This window comes from Myotis myotis, unplaced genomic scaffold (genome assembly GCF_014108235.1).
Source record: "Myotis myotis isolate mMyoMyo1 unplaced genomic scaffold, mMyoMyo1.p scaffold_m19_p_26, whole genome shotgun sequence".
In the NCBI taxonomy this organism is placed as follows: Eukaryota; Metazoa; Chordata; class Mammalia; order Chiroptera; family Vespertilionidae; genus Myotis; species Myotis myotis.
In genome coordinates, this window is record NW_023416331.1 from 58,177 (window position 1) to 65,083 (window position 6,907).

Consider the following 6,907-nt stretch of genomic DNA (forward strand, 5'->3'; position numbering starts at 1 on the left):
CCATTCTGACTGGTGTTTCTGGTTTCTTGGGATATATTCCTAGAAGTGGGATCACTGGGTCAAATGGGAGTTCCATTTTTAGTTTTTTGAGGAAACTCCATACTGTCTTCCATAGTGGCTGCACCAGTCTGCATTTCCACCAGCAGTGCAAGAGGGTTCCATCACTTTTAAAAGAAAAATATCTAACATATGCATCAACGTTGTTTATTACTTTTGTGGTTGAATATTTAGTATGTGAGGCATTATTTTTGCTAAATACAAATACTTCATTTAACTCCTGCTTTTGTCAGTGAGCTGGTGGCATTGCTTATGGCAACTGCTGCCAGTGACAGTATATGGATCTCTGACAAAGCCTTTCTGATGTCAGCGCTGTGTTTTGTATCCCACATCCAAGGTCACCCCACTCGCCCCTGAATCTATACACTAAACCACAATCTCTGCATCTAGGTTTATTTGTGAAAATCACATTTTTCTGATATGGAGTTTGTGTTGCAGGGCATCTAGAGTCATGTGATGTATACAGCTTTGAACAGGACACTTGTCAGTTCAGGAGGGAAAAGGGGGAAAGTGCATAGTAATGATTTCACCAGAATGTGTCTTTGTTTATGGAGCTCATTATTATTCATTTGCTGTAAGAGAGCTACACAGCCAATTCAGTTTTTAAACTGAAGATATTCCCATTAATAAGAAGAATCAAGAAGAAACTGGTGATAAGAACAATACAATTTTCACATAAATTAATCCCAAAGCTTTTTTGGTGTCTGTAGTGTCAGATTATGTACAAAGTTAATAGTGACTTTAATATGCATCCTCAGACTTCTTGCAAATCAAGAAGTTGAAAATAAATGAAAGAAATATGGTAATGAAATTATGAGACACGAGAGGCCCAGTGCACAGATTCATGCACTGGTGGGGTCCCTTGGCCTGGTCCATGGAGATCGGACTGAATCTGGCTCTCCAACATCCCCTGAGGGGTCCCGGATTGTGAGAGGGTGCACCGGGCCTCTAGTCTATATATCTTAAAGGCTAAGCAACCGTCCGATCATTGGACCATTCAACCGGTAGCTATGACAGGCAATGACAAACAGGGGGCCGATGCTCAGACCAGTAGGAGAGGGAGCTTAATTCCTCACAGAATCAGATGTGGGTTAGGTTGCTGCTGGGGCACTGTCAGCCCAGAATCTGGTTCACCTGCACCCAGACCCAGAGAGGAGGAAGGAGGGAGCCCGATTCTTCATGGAATCAGCCATGGCTTAGGCTGCTGCTGGGGCACTGTTGGCCCCAAATCTGCTTCACCCACACCCTGGATCCAGAAAGGAGAAAGGAGGGAGCTCCAAAAGTTTTATGGAAGATCAACACTCATGGTATGATCTTATTCCCTGAGACTCTAGTACATCCCATCCTCAAACACCTACATGAATAGACCCATTATGGAACTGATGATTTAGTGGACTTCATTAGACATCATCTGAAAGGCCCTCATTTATAGAGGACCATTCATAAGGTTATCCTGCATGGACTGGACCAAAACCAGCAGTCTGACATCCCCAAAGGGGTCCAGGATTGTGAGAGGGCACAGGACAGGCCAAGGGACCCCACTGGTAAGCAAATTTTTGCACTGGGCCTCTAGTATGCATATAAGATCTTTGGTTAATCAATTTCCCCCCTCCCCGTCCCACCTTCCCCCTGAGATTGATCAATCTGTTCCATGTTTCCACGTCTGTGCATTGAATGTCTGCCCCCTGGTGGTCAGTGCATGTTTTAGCTACCAGTGTAAAGCTCCAATGGTCGAATGGTCAGACACTTAGCATATTAACCTTTTATATAATAAACTAGAGGCCCGGTGCACAAAAGTTTGTGCACTCAGTGGGTGGGGGGGTCCCTCAGCCCGGTCTGTGCCCTCTCACAGTCTGGGACCCCTTGGGGATGACCACCTGCTAGCTTAGGCCCACTCCCCAGGGTATTGGGCCTAAGTTGGCAATCAGACATCACTCTGGCAGCCCGGCAGCCCTCGGGGGATGTCCACTTGCCAGCAAGGAGCAGGCCTAAGCTGTAGTCGGACATCCTTAGCTCTGCTGAGGAGGTAGGAGAGGCTCCCACCACCACTGCTGTACTGGCAGCCATCAGCCTGGCTTGTGGCTGAGCAGACCTCCCCCTGTGGGAGCGCACTGACCACCAGGGGGCAGCTCCTGCATTGAGCGTCTACCCCCTGGTGGTCAGTGTGTGTCATAGTGACCAGTCATTCCCAGTCATTCTGCTGTTAGGGTCAGTTTGAATATTACCCTTTTATTATATAGGATAGAGGCCTGGTGCACAGGTGGGAGCTGGCTGGTTTGCCCTGAAGGGTGTCCCGGATCAGGGTGGGGGTCCCCTCTGGGGTGCCTGGCCAGCTTGGGTGAGGGGCTGATGGCTGTTTGCAGCTGGTCACACCCCCTTTAGGGTGAGGGTCCCCACTGGGGTGCCTGGTCAGCCTGGGTGAGGGGCTGATGGCTGTTTGCAGGGTGGTCACACCCCCTTCAGAGTGGAGGTCACCACTGGGGTGCCTGGCCAGTCTGGGTGAGGGGCTTAGGGCCGTTTTCAGGCTGGCCAAGCACGTTGGCAACGGAAGCTCCCAGCCTCTCCTTTTTTTCTTTATTATTTTTTTTATTCTGGGATTTATTTACCTTCTGTAATTGAAACTTTGTTGCCTTCAGTGGAGCTGAGAGCCGGCTCCTGCTTGCTCCAGCTCCGTGGCCACAACCTGCTGAAAGCAGGTATCTGGGGTTTATTTACCTTCTATAATTGAAACTTTGTTGCTTTTGAGTGGAGCTGAGAGCCATTGGCAGGCTGGCTTCCTTCATCACTGTTCACTTCAGCTCTGTGGCTGCCGGCCGCCATCTTGGTTGGGTTAATTTGCATATAGTCACTCTGATTGGATGGTGGGCGTGGCTTAAGGTATAGCAAAGGTACGGTCAATTTGCATGTTTGTCTTTTATTAGATTAGATATTTGTAATACAGTTCAGAGGTGTGACTGGGAGAAGGTCTGTTAAATCCTCAGGTAATGGATGTGGAGATCCAGAAGGTCTGTGTATTATGTTAGTGCATTAGAAAAACTTGGCAGATCCTGTTAGCTGTCCATTTGTAGCCCAGCTGAGACTTCCTCACATTGTCCAGGTTCTTCCCAATTATTAATCTCTCCCTCGGTTCTTTAGTTATACAGCCACCAATGGGTTATTTTGGGATGAGGGAAGGTGTGCAAAGGTAATCATTTTGAAACTTAGCTCAACTTCTACAGAAATTATATAAACAGATTTATATATAAAAAGTGGTAGCAGCTGACAGGGCCCCAAACCAAGACTAGGTTCACCCATGGCTCACAGCTTCAAAGCCAGTAGCCTAACTACACAGGAGAGGCTGGAGAAGACTGTGGAGGAATCATGAAAGACAGAATCTTAAAAGAACCATGACAATTCACTTTATTTTCAGAAAATCCACATGGTACTTATATCTATTTTAGAAGTATCCTTTTCACAATTAGTAATCCAAATCATAATTTATATTGAGTATATTTTTAAAAAGCCAAATTGATATTACACAAAGTTTTATACACAGCATTTTATTAAATCTTACAATACCATGTAATTTGATATATTCCCATTTTAATGATGAGGAAAGTGAGGCAAAATGGATAAACTAGAACACAGATAAACTAGACTTCACCCTCCAATCTGTTTAGCTCCAGCACTTCCTATGTCTACAGAAAGGGGTAGGAACACAGCCTTCCTGGCACTAGTAAACTCAATGTGTGAGTGCCCTACAGGTAAACATCCCTTGGCCATTGCCATGCCATGACCTTGCATCTCAGTCCTCTTCACTGGGGGCCTCACCTCATGGCAAGCTGCCACACTGACACTCTCTCACACTCACACACTCCTTATGGAATATTAAACATAAAAAGAAACAAAACAAAACCCCACAAGAAGTCACCTCATATTAAGTGACTGAGGCTAAACTTAGGGTTTTGGATAACCCACAGGACATAAAAGTCAAGCCCATTGTTTTGGAGATTTTTAAAATGACACCAAATCCAGTAACTTCAAAGGATGAGATCTTAGACGCTACTCACCTGGCTGGAGTTAAAAGAGTTTCTCCTTTTGTCTTGATGAAATGCTTCTGCAGTCTCACAGACAGACACACAAGGGTTATCTAAAGTGTTCAGCTGGCTATACTTTGCACCACGAAATACCTACTCAGCCAAGAATAATGCAAGGCGGGGGGGGGGGGGTGGTGAGGGGAGAATCCAACCCTTAAAATCCTACAATTTTGACACAGAGTTGAAATATTAATGGTTATCAATAAATCTAAGAGCATGGAAAAGTTTAAAGGTTACAGGTTAAGACAAAATAGCAGAAAAGATTTATTAAAATCAGGTATGAGATAGGGTTCTGGGCAGATGATTCTTCAGAATTGGTTCATAAACACACATGCTAGAATGAAAGGTAGAGCTCACCATCCTAAGTCTACCTGAGAACAATGAAGAAAAAAGTGAAAATAGACTTGTTAGAATAACAGATACAAGGAACTCTGGGCTGGCTTCTCTACATTTACAAGGTGGCTACAAGTTTTATTTGGTGCAGTCACAGAGTAATGACCTTCAATTTCTTCATAAGCAAGCTCTTATTTTTATAATCTCATTTCAAAGATGACTTTATATGTTCTTTAAAGTCAGAGTATTTAAAAAATAAATAAAATAAAATATCTTCAGATAGAATCACAGGATTCTGCCATAGCTCTATTCAAAGAGCAACCCCACTCTAGCTGCCCTCATGGCTTTAGTGGTGCAGAACAAAGGTTACAGGTGCGGCTCCACAGTACCTTTACACCATGAAGATGGTGATATGGATCATAAACCTTCAGTTACTTGTGGGTGAAACTCTTAATGAGAAGAACAGAGTTCAGAATATTTCCTGTCTGTTCCCTCTGAGGCTGGTGTGATAAGAGGGTCCTTGAACAATGCACTCCCATCCACCTTATCTGCCTTGAAGGCACAGTGTGAGCTGATAGATAAGGAGCAGGAGGCATGGAGATGGCAGCCTGGGCCTGTGTTCCTTAATCCTGGGTCAAGTATAATTACTTGACAATTTTTTTTAAAATTACTGGTTCATAGCCCTACCTTCTCTTCCTCCCCTCCTCCCTACCCCGAGAAATTTTTATTTGATTGGTCTGAGGTGGGACCTTTGCAATGATACTTTTTTATAGAATTCTTCTGGTACCTCTCATGTGTAGCTGGAGTTGAGAAACATTTATCTAGAACTATGTTAAGTTTTTAAAGCAGTTGAGTAGCCAAATGGATTGTGATGCCAGACCTCCTTGAACTGTATCACTCAAAATATGTATTCTTAGCAATTACAATGAAGATTGATTCTTGGCTGGTTGGTTAGGCAGAACTTGAAGCTTTTTGTACCCTCCCTAAGCAAGTTTTGGGATTAATTTTATACTCTGTGGTGGTTGTGACATGGAAGAAGTCTGCTTTTTGTTTCCTAACCACATTCTCTCTCCCTGTCTTTTCATTCCACACGAGGCACATAAGAGAGGCTATGGATTGACCTAATTCAAGAACAACAGATACACAGTAGAGACCACCTCCCTTAGGAGTCTCCTTCCTCTTTGAATAAGGTTGTGGAAATAAGGAGAATACAGAGCTTCCTTCCATAAACCTGGAAAGGTGAAAGTTTGAAGAGGGTAAGGCTCCAGTTGCCACTACCTAAGAAGCAAGATAAGCTATGCTTTAGTCTTTAGGTGAACATCCTTGGAAATTAGCACTGGTGAGAACATTCATTCTAATTAAGTTTTCCTCCTCATCACAGATATGTAGAGACTTTCACGAAAAAGGGGGGAGATTCCCTTGCTCTTTCAAGTGTTGTCAAGAGATTTAAGACACCTCCCATCCATATGTTTAACTTACATTTCAAGTTCATGGAATAAAGCATGTGATTGTGCTGTCCAAAATTACCCAATGCCTAGGTCCAAGGAGTCAGTAACTAATAGAAGAGTAGGAAAAGGTGAAAGGCAAAACAAGCAATAGTCTTATAAGAACTTGGTATCTCAGCATCTATCTCTGAGTTTCTTTAGATAATTGACAAATGGGCCTGGGTAGGCAGGCAGAACAGTAGAATTGGCATGTGTGAAGGCAAAGGACTCATGGAAGTTTCTAGTTCCCTATGCTGGAGTAAGTGCCTGTGATTTGTCAGTATAACTTTAAAGTGAGATAATGCCATGATAGACAGTGTTTTGGAATGAACAGCCAGATTCTGGTATTAGAGGAGATAAGGTTTAGGTTCTTTTTTTTCTTTGTTAAACTTGCTTTTTATTATTGACACTATTACAGATGCCTCCCTTTTCCCCTCTTTGATTAACTCCACCCAGCCCCTGCCCACCACATATTCCCTGTGGCTATCACCACAATGTTGTCTGTGTCTATGGGTTACGCATATATGTTCTTTGGAGTTTTTTGTTTGTTTGTTTGGTGTCCTTTTTTATTGGTGTGTGCATTTTCTTTTTTAAAAAAATAAATATTTATTGTTGAGAGTATTACTTATGTCTCCTTTTTCCTCCATTGAACTCTGCCACCCCACCCCCACTTCCACCCCATGCCTTCCCCACCCTATTGTTGGTGTCCATGGGTTATGCATATACACATGATTTCATTGGTTGATCTCTCCCCCGCCACGCACACACCCTCCCTCCCCTACCTTCCCTCTGAGGTTTGAAAGAATGTTCAATGCTCCTATGTCTCTGGCTCTATTTTTGTTCATCAGTTTATGTTGTTCATTATATACCACATATGAATGAGATTTTCTGATACTTATAATTCTCTGACTAGATTATTACACTTAGCAAAATGCTCTGCAGTTCTATCCATGCTAA